The 13,273-nt window shown below is 30.4% G+C and overlaps 1 pseudogene; it reads left to right on the top strand.

Annotated features, from left to right (window-relative positions):
• Positions 1-8,320: 8,320 nt before the first annotated feature.
• LOC105138875 (eukaryotic translation initiation factor 3 subunit D-like) lies at positions 8,321-12,035 on the top strand (annotated as a pseudogene).
• Positions 12,036-13,273: the final 1,238 nt, after the last annotated feature.

The following is a 13,273-nucleotide window of genomic DNA, read 5'->3' on the forward strand; positions in this document are numbered from 1 at the left end:
TTCATGTTGGATAGAACTAATTGATATATAGATTAGATACATCTACACTGTATATTAATCTAGTACACCACTGAAACTCAAGCAGATCGACTGCTAGAAAAAAATTGATCAATCTTGAGTCATGGTGCAGATACAAACTCCCACGAGCAATCCCTGGGATAATATCAAAGCGTCTATTCCAATCCAATACTGATCTTCTTCTTGTATCTAGGCAGATTTTGGAGCATCTTTGCGACGTTGTGTCATTCATAGAGTGGTATTTTTTCAACTCAATGGTGAAAAAGGAGGATAAAGCCTTGCAGGAGGCCATAAGTTCTACCAAAAATAAACAAGTCCAAGCTTTTGTTAGGAAAGCATTCATAAACCAACTCTTGTTCTTCTCCCTCAACACAAAATCCAAGAAGTTTCACAAGATTCCTGTGTTGAAGCCTTGTATTCCTTGTCCTGAACTATTCGATAATCTTTTGACAGCAATATCTTGCCCATCGGGCAGCTGGCCCTGAAATCATCACATAATATTAATCCGTAGTAGTACTTAAATAAATGCAACTGCTAGCAGCTAAAGATTTAATATGCTTTGGGATGTTCATAATATTTCCACGAGTGTTAGACCCTAGCTATGAACGGAGCCAAGACCACCTTAGCTGGGCTGAGATTTTTAGTTGCAGCAGATATAATGGATAGATCAAAAAATGGGTAATTCTGCAGATTGCCGACCTTTCTTCGTGCTTATTTCCCTCAAAGCAGCAAATGACCTTTCTGTACAATACTTGGAAGCCATTTATATGTTATGCGCAAGTGTTGCTCAAAGACTTGGTACTAACGATGAAAACTTGCAAGAAGTTATACGCCAGTCATTCTATTGCAGCCGCAGGCATACAAAATATTCAAACAATGAGAGCTTGATTTCCAAACCCTTAGTTTTTATCTTCTTCCTTCTCCATAAGTAAGCAAACATGAGAATGAGAATGGTTGTTCCATAAGATCTGATGTCAACTCTGTGTTGATAAGAAACCCGACTTATATTCTGGAAAGTAACCTCGCCGAACCTCACGAGTACGGTGAGAATTATGTCATTATATTTCAAGTCAATATTATGGAATAAATTCATTATTGAAACTCTTCGAGGAAGGGAACCAATTAGAGGAATCTTCAGTGTTTTAATAAATAAAGGGGAGGCAGGTAGCTTGGATTCTTTTCTTCGCAAATATAATATTCTCAGTCTTCTGATAAATAAAGTGGGGCAGCTAGCTTGGATTCTTTTCTTCGCAGATACAATATTTTCTGAGGCGTTTGGTGAATAGAAATAGCATTTGCAATAATTATCTAGGGCGTGAAAAACATGTCTCTCCTTAAACGACACTAAGCGTAAGACCACTTGATTCAATGTTTTACGTCATCAGGGTGACGATTGAGAAGTATATATTATAACATCATCTATATCATATAAATGGTCGGTCGCTTTAACTTCAAAATTCTCAATAAGATGCTCTGAATTTTCTATGTTCACATGGAAAACCATGTATCTGCAGACTGGCCGGTTGGCTTACTAATTCAGAACAGCTTGAAGTTTAATTTTGTTTTGGATTCAGAACTGCTGTTTTGTCATCTACATGGAGATCTTGAGCCTCATTGCTTGGTATATCTGTGCCAAAAAAGAAAATTTTCATATTGGATAAAATATTATGAGCATCGGCATCTTAACCTCGAAACTAATTGAGCTGTTCGTGGGCTTCGGTAGAGAAAAAACTTACAATACCACCTATTAATGGTCGGGTTTCTTAAATCGAGCCTGTTTTTTACTTAGGTTTTTAATTGTGTTTAAGTGTATTTTAAAAATATATTTATTTTGAAAAAAAATTAAATGTATTGATATTAAAATAAAAAATAAAAAAATTAATATATTTTTAAGTAAAAATAATTTTTAAAAAACATATCAGAACACGTGATTAATCTTTCATGCTTGTCCGATTCTATCACGAATCGTGTTGTCCTTAATATATATTTGCATCCTTATCCTACCTCGTATAGTTATAGCCTTTTCCATTTTTCTTTGTTTGTCTCTCTCATCCTGTTTTTTTACTCCTTCGATTTTCTGTTCTGTATTTTTTTTTTTTCATCAGGAAGGATGATTCAGACAATGACCCTATACCCCTCTCCAATATGGAATGAGCATTATCCGACCTTTATCTGCCCTCTTGTTCACACTCTTCCTTTAGGAATCCAAGTTTCCTTTCATTCCTTTGAACGCAGATTTGATTTTGACTGATCTGATCGCTGCCAATGTTGAGAGGTTTATTAGGAACCCAAATGTTCCATCTCCTTCACCTTCCGAGTTCTCTTGTTCGAAATTTGAGACTAGTGCGAGCATCAGTTCTTCCTTTATAGAGTCTCCTGGGCTTTCCTATGAACAACATGTTAAAAACTTTGAGTCCGTTCTTGATTGCTTAATGATACCTTTGAATGCTTCCAAAATCGTTGTAACAAAGCAATTCCATTAAAAAAATTTAATTATTAATTAAACTTTTAAAATATAATTTATATTATTTTTTAATAAATTAAAACTCTTCAAATTTAAAGTTACATAAGTTTACACTATTTTATATTTTATTTTTATTAAATAAATAAAAATAATAAAATTTAAATTAATGACCATTTATCATCAAAATTATAATATAATGTAAAAAAACTAATTCAATTAAAATTATAATATAATGTAAAAAAACTAATTTAATTAAAAATTAAAAATATAATTTATATTATCTTTTACTAATCTTCTCCCTTCGCCGTCCATCTTTCTGACATAGATGTTTAAGAGCTTTATTTTCATGTCCCATCAAATATCACTCAGTCACCTCTACCTCACCTGCCCATTGATTCCTAGAGTGGTGTAATTACTCAATGCAAAGAAGCCCTTGAAGGAGTTCTTCGATTCCCCGAACTTTCCTCGTTCATTTCTTTGGGTTGCCTTCTTTTGACACCATATTGATCGGCCATAATCCCTTTAGATTATTTACCATTTTTACTTCCAAGCTCAGCCAATTTTACATTCATCACCTGGAAGGTCGATGGCCCGATGGCCTTTTCCAATTGTCTCGCAAAGACTAAATTAAATACTATGATCAGTTTGATTTAAATCAAGCCAGAATAAATTTTGTTGATAGTATAGCCCTATGGTTATTGTCTAAGCTTGAGCCTTAGTTGATAATGCATGTCAAATTCACTCGACTCAATCGACCACCTGACTAATTTCTTCACAGAAATTGTTTTTACACATAGGACTTGTTTAAATCAAGCAAAATACACTGGTTTTTGTTATCCTTCCTCTTCCCTGATTAAGACTATACACTTATAGCTTGACCTCCTATTTTTAACCCAAACCAAACAAAACCTAAAATACAAAAAATATTATAAAAATTATGTTCTCTTCTTTTCCTCTATTTAATTTGGTCAACGAGCCTAAACTTATTATAAAGAAAACTGAAAAGAGCAAGCAAAACTCATGAATATATAAACGTGCACTCAGCTTTTACTATGAATTATATTATAATAGTGACTTTTAATTTGGACATTGAACATTTTTTTTTCTTTAATTGTATCCTTTAACGAGTTGTTTAGGGTGTATTGTAGGTAGTTAGAATCTTATCTTTATGTATTCTGGAGATTTAAAGCTATTATTATATTTTAAAATTTGATTGAAGGTCAACTTAATGAGATATAGTTTGAATTTGTAGTAAAAACATATAATTAAAAGATAAATAACGACTTAAAAAAGAAAAAAAACTATATGGCCAATTTTGAATTAGCTCAAAAGCGCACTTTGTGTCCACCTATTTTCCTTTAATTTTGAATTAGCTCAAAAGCGCACTTTATGTCCATCTATTTTTCTTTTGCTTCTTTTATAGTCACTTTAAATTTTAAAATTTTAGTTTTGATTCAAAACTTTATTTTATTTATTTTCAATCTTTAACTTTAGAAATTAGAGAGAATGTTGACTAAAAATAGCTAAAGAAGGAGAAAGTTATTGGTGGTGTCAATGACTTTTATTTATGAGATGAGTTTTATTAAGGTGTTTTTGAACTTTCAAGAGCATTTAGAAATGTGGGCGAACCGAACTTTCAAGAGCATTTAGAAATGTGGGTGAACCCGCGTTTTTAAAAAATTTAAATTTTTTTATATATTTTGGATCGTTTTAATACGCTGATCTCAAAAATAATTTTTAAAAAATAAAAAAAATATTATTTTGATACATTTAAAAATATTTTTTTTTAAAAAAAATAACCGCAACCACACTTCCAAACAAACCCTTAATCTCGCTAGAAAACTAGATAGAGTTGAGAAATGATTATTTTTACTTTAATTTTGTATTTTTTTGGATCAATTTAGAAATATTTTAAGATGATAAATTGATCTGATGAGGTTTTAAGAATATTTATTAGATTTTTTTAATTGAAAATAAATTAACGAATGATTTTTAGGTTCAAAAAACTTAGTCCAGTTTTCTAACCACTTCTCATTAACTAGAATCTGGTCAAGTAAATGATGTGTCGCTACTTGCATCTTCTCCTTTATTGTTTAAGGAAAAAAAAAGATTGGGTGAATAATATTGAAAGTCTTAAAAGCATTTAAAACGACTAAATTAGATATTTAGTTAAACATATAATACTTTAAGAAATTTAATTATTTAACACTTAAAATAGTCAAGACAAATATTCAATATAAAGTTGCACAAAGTAAATGAGATAGAAATTAAAAGAGAAACATCAAATTTATAACCATTCATAAAATTATCTACTTCACTCATTAAATCATTGTTAAAGTATTTATTAATAGCTCAAGGTCTTTTATGGGTGAGATCTTACTAATACAATAATTTTTTTATGAATTAAAGATTAGAAAATTCTTTTCAAGGATAAGAACTTACCCTCACAACCAAATCTTTTCCTAATTGATTCAAGTTTCATTTACACTTTTATAATATATATCTTTCACAAGAATTTTTCACACCTCACAATAATAAAAAATCACAATAAATTAAGTTAATTTTTTTATGAAAATGTAACTTAATTCAAGAATGTGAAAAAGAGAACCGATGCAAATAAAGTTTATAGCTTTAAAAGAACTATAAAAAAAAAAATAAAAGCATTTTAAGTTAAAGAATTAGCAAATATCAAGTTAATTTGACATAAAGTGAATAAATGGTATTTACAGGGGGGGGAAAGAGCATTTAGTCGTTACTTGCTCACTCAAAATTGGAGTGCAATATTTTGAATTTTTAATGTATCCCTTCATTGTATTAGAAATAGCTAATAGCCTGAGTATAAAAAAGTTGTTATAAGATTTTTGAGTGTAGAACAAGTTAAACATTGAGTATAAAAAAGTTGTTATAAGCTTGTATAATTCTTTTAAAATACTATCTTACCACTTAGTTAAAAATAAATAAAAAAGTTTTAGTGTGATCAAAATAAAAGAAATTATTTGATCAAGTTTATGATATTTATTTAAAAAGAATTCAAGTAATAATACATCTATTTGGCTCAAGTGTTTGGCCCTTTTCTATGTTTTGTTTTTAAATTATTTTTTAAGTTTTGATTGAAATGTACCGTAAAAAATACTTCACATAATATTTTATTTATTATTTAATTTTTTCATGGTTTTTGAATAATATTATAAGTTTTTATACGAATGTTAAGAATTTCCTTTTCAATTATTATGCATCAAATGTGCAATAAATAAATAAATAATTCCTCATGAATATTCTATAAAAATAAAATTTTTATTTTTATAATTTTTTAATAAATTATTTTACATGATTTTATCACATTTTTTAATATATTTTATTTCCTTCATTCACATAGAAAATTTAGACATATTATTTTAATATTTTAAAAAACTTATTATTAAGATCATAATAGTTTTTTTTTAAATAATATTTACAATTAAAAAATATGTTTCACTGAAACTATCAGGAGATACATTAATAAAGAAATGAAGTTTAGACTGAAGACATGTTTTTCTAATGGTTGAAATTTTTAACAAATTTTTATTTTAATTATAGTTCCCTTTTATTAAATATATACTCATGGTGAAAAAAATACTGTTTTTTTTTAATATTTGAAATTTTTTTATGATGATATTATGGATCACTTTATGAATAATTATGTATTGGTCTGATAAAAAAAAATTAAAACAAATTTTTTTATTAATATTTAATGATAATAAAATATTTATTTTTTTAATGTTTTAATAGTTTATTTTATAATTTATTGTTTATATTTTTGTTTCATATAGTTGATGAGACATGATTGATACATGATATTTTTTATTTTATAATTAAAGCTTGATTTCATGATCATAATAAGCTTTTGCTTAAAAAAAACTCTTCATGTCAAAAAATATTTTCATTGAAAAAATAAAACGAAGTGTGTGAATAAAGAAAATTTATAATTTTATTAAAATATATATTTTTTTTAATTTTTATTTCAAATTATTATAGTTTTTCTGATTTTGTTTTATTGTTGTTGCTTTTTATTCAATTAGCTATGTTACTAATAATAATAATTGTTATTAAAAAAAAACAAATCACATGAATTATAAAAGATAATTTCCACAAAAAAATGCATCTTCTCTATCTGAATTTATTTATTATTTTTCTTGTAAATACCTATTTCTATATTAATTTAATTAAATAAAAAAATAAATTTTAAAAAATAAAATTATTAAACACAATCAAGATATTGAACTACGTCATATATTAGACGAGTTTATTCAATTTGATAAAAAAAATAAATACTTTATCTAATTTTTTTATATAAATGAATTCATTTTCTCAATAATTCGTTAAATTATTAAAGATGATTTTTCCCTTCAAACATAAAATAAATCATATTCGGTTCATTAAAAACAATTTTTTCCTTTTAACAGTGGACAAATCAAGTTGGTTTTGTTATTTTAGATTTAATTGTTTTTATTTTTTTATTTTTTAGTGATTTTAGGTATTTGGGGTTTAATTAATTTTATTTTTTTATATTTTAGTGATTTTAGGTATTTGAGGTTGTGGGATGGTTTATATAAGTTTTTATATTATTTTTTAAAACAAAAATATTGTAAAAATAGATTATTATGGCAAAAAAATCATCCTTCCTTGACTTTCCAACAACTACGTGACCAAATTTGGAGCAATAGCCCAATGGGAGATAAATAGTCTACCATAATAGGCGTAAGGTCACCTACCTTCACGCAATCTGTCTCCTAATTTAATATAAAAACAAAGAAAAGAAAGGAGAATTACTATAATTATTTATTAATAATTATAATACCACATCAATTGTGAAAAATACCCTGCCACGATTTTAGATACCCCTAGCGTTACTCTAGCCAATTCTTCTTTAGGATTCAATTTCTTATTTTGTGTAATTCTTGTTTATAATTCCTCTTTAGACTAAACTGATTTTTTTTCGTTTTTTTTTTAACTATATTCTCACTCTAGGGGAACTTACTGTAATTACTTGAAGTAATTGTAATTATAGTACTTTAAAATCTATAAAAAAATAATATAATATTTATGATGTAATAAGTATAAATATTTATGAGTTCATAATTGATTAAAGATGATTTATTTATGATTTTACATAATACATTTTGCTTCTCTAAGGCAACGAAGAAATTTATTTATTAAGAGTACAATTAACTAATTATATAGTAATTACCAAAATTAAGAAGAGATTACATATTGTTTTACAATATATTAATATCTTATTTATTATTAAGTGAATGATATTTATCTTTATTTTAAAGGGAATATCATACCTTTTATATTGTAATTATATCCTAAATTCTAATAAAAATTAAAATTATAGGATGATTAGTTAGTTTACTTGGTGATAAAACAAATAAATTATTGTGATATAATAAATAAAAGTTTTTTATAGCTCGTAACTTAAAAGCAATGCAATCATAATTATAATATCTTTAAATAAACCTAGAAATGGTATTGATTATGTTTAATCTAATATTTGAAAAAAAATTTAATTAAAACTTAATTATATATATATATATATATATATATATATATTGGTATACATTAAAAAACCATATTATATTATTCAACAACGGTCAAAGTTACAGTAATTATTGTTTTTTAAAATATTTTTTATTTTAAAATATATTATAATAATATTTTTTTATTTTTTAAAAATTAGTTTTTTAATATAATATATCAAGATAATTTAAAAATATTAATTTAAAAAAAAAACATCAAATTCTTTCAAAATATTTCCAAAACGCAATACCTTGCCTCCGAAGACACCCTCAAAAGGTCAAAACCTTACCTCCACGAGCAACAGAAACAACCAGGGTTTCTTCAACCTTCAAAGAAAAACCCCATCGTCTGGGGCCTGCTTTCAGATCACTCAAATCAACCTCATAACCTCCAAATTCCATTCAAATGGTAGACGGCTTCGAAGTAGGTGCCATCCCTTTCAATCCCGAAGGCTGGGGTCCACCGGACGCCACCGTCACCCCAACCACCACCTCCACACCCCCTCTCAACGTCCCCTACGCTCCCTTCTCTCGCTCCGAAAAGCTCGCCCGAATTCGCTGATTTCACTCGCATTCTTAACCCAGGCTCCGGTCAAGGCGGTGGTGGTGGCCGCAAAAGCGCTGCATCCGACTCCGTCTTCGACTTCACTGCCGATGATTCCTTCCCTTCTGCCACTGACAACGACTCCACTTTTCGTCTCGTTGACGGGAAGCCACCTCCAAGGCCAAGTGGCGGTTTAACCAGCACCCCCGCCCTCAGCTGCCGCAACGTCGCGATGAGGAAGTAGAGGCAAAGAAGCGGGAGGCGGAGAAAGAGAGGGCACGTAGGGATCGACTTTATTATCTTAACCGGTCCAACCAGAATCAGCAACGTAGGGAAGCGGCTGTGTTTAAGAGTTCTGTGGAGATCCAGCCTGAATGGAATATGCTTCATCAGATTCCGTTTAGCACATTTACCAAACTGTCCTTCTCAGTCTCAGAACCGGAGGATATGATTTTATGTGGTGGGCTAGAGTTTTACGATAAGAGTTTTGATAGAATTACCCCGAAGCGGAACGGAGATTGGAAAGGCTTAAGAATAGGAATTTCTTTAAGGTAACTACTACTGATGATCCTGTTATTAGAAGATTAGCTAATGAAGATAAAGCTACTGTTTTTTCCACTGACAATATTTTAGCTACATTAATGTGTGCAACCCGGTCTGTTTATTCGTGGGATATCGTGGTTCAAAGGGTAGGAAATAAGTTGTTTTTTGATAAAAGAGATCGGTCTCAGCTTGATTTGTTGTCAGTTCATGAGACGTCACAGGAGCCTTTACCGGAGGCCAAGGATGATATAAATTCGGCATATTCATTGAGTGTTGAGGCTGCTTATATTAATCAGAACTTCTCGCAGCAAGTTTTGTTTAGGGATGGGAATAAGGTTTCGTTTAATGAGCCTAACCCCCTTGCCAATGAAGGGGAGGAGGTTGCATCTGTGGCTTATAGTTATAGGAGGTGGAAGTTGGATGATGACATGTATCTTGTTGCAAGGTGTGAGGTGCAGAGTGTTGTTGAGGTTAATGAGCAAAGGTCGTTTTTGACGTTGAATGCTCTTAATGAGTTTGATCATAAGTATTCTGGTGTTGATTGGAAGCAGAAGTTGGAGACTCAAAGGGGTGCTGTTTTGGCTACCGAATTGAAGAATAATGCGAATAAATTGGCTAAATGGACTGCTCAAGCTTTGTTGGCTAGTGCTGATATGATGAAGTTGGGGTATGTGTCTAGGGTCCATCCAAGGGATCATTTCAATCATGTGATTTTGGCTGTTGTTGGATATAAGCCTAAGGACTTTGCTTCTCAGATTAATTTGAATCCCTCCAATATGTGGGGTATTGTGAAGAGTATTGTGGACTTGTGTATGAAATTGAATGAGGGTAAGTATGTGCTGGTGAAAGACCCATCAAAACCACAGGTGAGGATTTATGAGGTTCCAGCTGATGCTTTTGAGAATGATTATGTGGAGGAGCCTTTGCCTGAGGAGGAACAAGCTCAGCCATCGTGAGGAGAATGCTGAGAATACAGAGGCAAATGGGGTGATAAATGATGTGGAAGATAAAGAGATTGTTGCTCAAACTTGAGGGGAATGGTCTTCTTTTTCTTAATTCAGTGAAATGATCTTTTTCTGTGATTAGTTCATTGTAACTGCATGTGACATTCAACATATAAATATGATGATGACGACTTGTGGAAATTATACTGAAACTTGTAGGTGATAATCAAATGTTATCATGTCTTCTTTTATGTGATGGCCAGTTTGTTAAGTGTTCTTTGATGTCCCTTTGCATGAGAGGCTGAATTAGCATTTAGCTTTACAGTAGATTAAGTCATGATTGGAGTCAAGGTCTGATGTACTCATAGGCATGCAGCAAGAAATGGAAATTCTATATATTGATTCGATCAACATATCTGAAACTATGACAGTTTCCCCTTAAATATCGTACCTTTTGGTCGCAATTTTGAGAAGATACGAAATGGTTTTTTATCAACGCTAACTGCTATCATAGTTTCCATTCTGTCAAGTGAATTTGTCCCTATGATTTCACTTTCCTTCTGCACAAAGTGAATGGTTTTCTTGCAAGGGTAAGCTTTTATTTTTCATGATCACCTTTATTCCCTGTTAACATCTTTCCTCCTAGCCTTCTTCCAATTTTTTTATAACTTGCGAGTCATAGGTTATCCGAGTCATTAGTCATCCCTTGGAGATCTGTAATTGAATGGACAACGATTTGGCCATAATTGTGTCATCTTGAAGTCTGCAGTCTGGGGCTGAACAAATGGTGACCTTCGAAGTTTAATGTCACTATGATGTTTCACTCTACACATTTACAACATTCTTGCCATCATTTATTTCACGATATCGATGGAGACAAATCATAATTTATCCTGTGTGAAAATCTATGTCCTTGTTGATACTGTTTAAATGATGAGAAAGAAAATTCAAAACCTGCAGGCTTACTTCTACTATGTTTTAAATTTTTGTGTTGGTTTTTCATGTTGGCTTAACCTTTCCACTCAAAATTCTTCATCGAATTACTGGTGGAAATAACATTTTTGAAATGTTGGTTTGAGCTAATATACAATCTATCTCAATCTCACCCTGCTACTAATTTGAGTTTCCATTCCTATATGTAGCTTTAGGTCTGTTATTATGCCTCCATTCATATATTGTGTTCATTTCTTTTAATTGAGTTTTCTACTTTGGTATATTGTTGTGCTATGATAATGGTTATGTAATTGCATCCTTTTCTTTTCTATTAATGTTTGCCTTCTATTTGAGAAACCAAGTATGAGGAAATAAAATGATGACAGGTTAACTTGTCACAATTCAAGATCACTTTCTGGTGTCCATAACTTTTGTCTTTTTTTATCATGTGTTCCTGATTTCAATCGAAGGAAGACTGGAAATGATACGAGAGTGTTTTATTTCTTAGAAAAATTTTCAACATATCTCTAGCCTCATCTTTGTTGGTCTTTCGAATGGTAGACATTGGAGAATATTTTCAACTAAGAAGTTTGCTGTTTACCTTGCATTTCATCTCGAGTCATCATCTATGCACTTTATCCTTCCATGTTTTGTTTGGTGATAGTACCGGTGTTTCTGTGGAAGAGAAAGGTCATCTTATATACAGTATTGTCTTTGCTTAACTTCATTACCCATGTTTATGAAAGAAAGCCTAAGCCAAACATTTGCCAGTATTGTCCATTAGCAAGGCATGATACTTGTGATCAGAAGCAGTCATAATACTCACCAGCCAATAGATCTGCTCGTTTTTTCATATAGGTTTTTTATTTTGGTTTCTATTTTTTAATTCCAGTCTTAGAATGGGTCTATCTTTAGTGTTTTATATTAAACTTTCACATTTTTCATAGCTACCATTTTACGACTGTTGGCCTGGCTCTTGCTAATGGCTCCTTCATTGGATCGTGCAGATCAATCTTGGTTTTGCTGCGAACAAAGTCCATGGTCACAATGGCATTTGCGTTCAAGCATATACACCAGGAATGTGCTCTTGGCAGCACTCTTTTCTTCATTTATTTTCGGTTCTTTTCAACTTGAACGCAACTGTTGCAATTTGATTTCAAAGATTTTAAGCGTTGGGCGACTGCTGCTTTTCTTGAGACGTAGCTGTACCGAATTTGCAGTAGCGCTGGAGTTTTGTTTGCCCGGAAAAAAAAAAAAAACTATTTGGGAACTTGGAGCTGGAATCTAAATGAAGGGAAAACACTGTTGTCTGGTTTGAGTCTCTATTTGTGACTGTAAACAATAGAGACTTCTGGCTCGGGATTACATTAAATTATGTTGGAAGTTCCCAAATAACTTCTGGCTCGGGATTCCAAGATTGCATGCATATGCAAACCTTAGTCTGTGTTTTTGTGCCATTCTTTTTCTCAGGCCACATACCAAGAGATCAATTTGGCCAAGCTGATTCTTAGCCTGTACTCTGGGAAACTCTGATCTCACAGGCAGCACAACATGCGAGATGCCTTGCTAGTTTCGAATATGAGATGCATATTGTTCTTAGTTTCAGCCGGCTAAAGCTATTTTGTGTGTTTGATATTGAGTTTGTGTTCTTTTTTAATTGTTTTTTTTTAATATCTGAAAATAATTTTTTATTTTAATATCAACATATTACAATAATTAAAAAATATTAAAAAATTATCAATTTAATATTTTTTTAAGTCAAATATATTTTTAAAATACATCTAAACACAATTTTAAATGAAAAATTAATAATCTCTTAAGCAACATCTTTCAGTCATTTATTATTTATTAAATATACTTGCTCGTTGATTTAGTGTTTAACTTAATATAATATATTTATTTTCATCCATGTAAATTCACTACTAGTTGATTAGATATAACATATCATTAAAAATAATAAAATAAAAAGATAAGTAGCAATACAACTTAAATTAGATAAAATATTTTTGGGTGATCATATTTTCTTTTTATCATAACCAATCACTAACTAGGGGTGAGCAAAAAAATTAAAAAATAGATTAAACCAGGAAACCGAAAAAAATAACTAAAAAAATCAAATCGTGAAAAAAACCGATTAAATCGATTAAAATTTAAAAAAAAAAACTAGTTTGGTTCTGTTTCGGCTTTATAAGCCTGAAACAAAAAAAACTGAATTAAACTGAAAAAATCAGAAAAAATTGAGTCAAACCAGAAAAAACTAAGTCAATCT

Source organism: Populus euphratica, unplaced genomic scaffold (genome assembly GCF_000495115.2).
Source record: "Populus euphratica unplaced genomic scaffold, PopEup_1.0 scaffold84.1, whole genome shotgun sequence".
NCBI lineage: Eukaryota > Viridiplantae > Streptophyta > Magnoliopsida > Malpighiales > Salicaceae > Populus > Populus euphratica.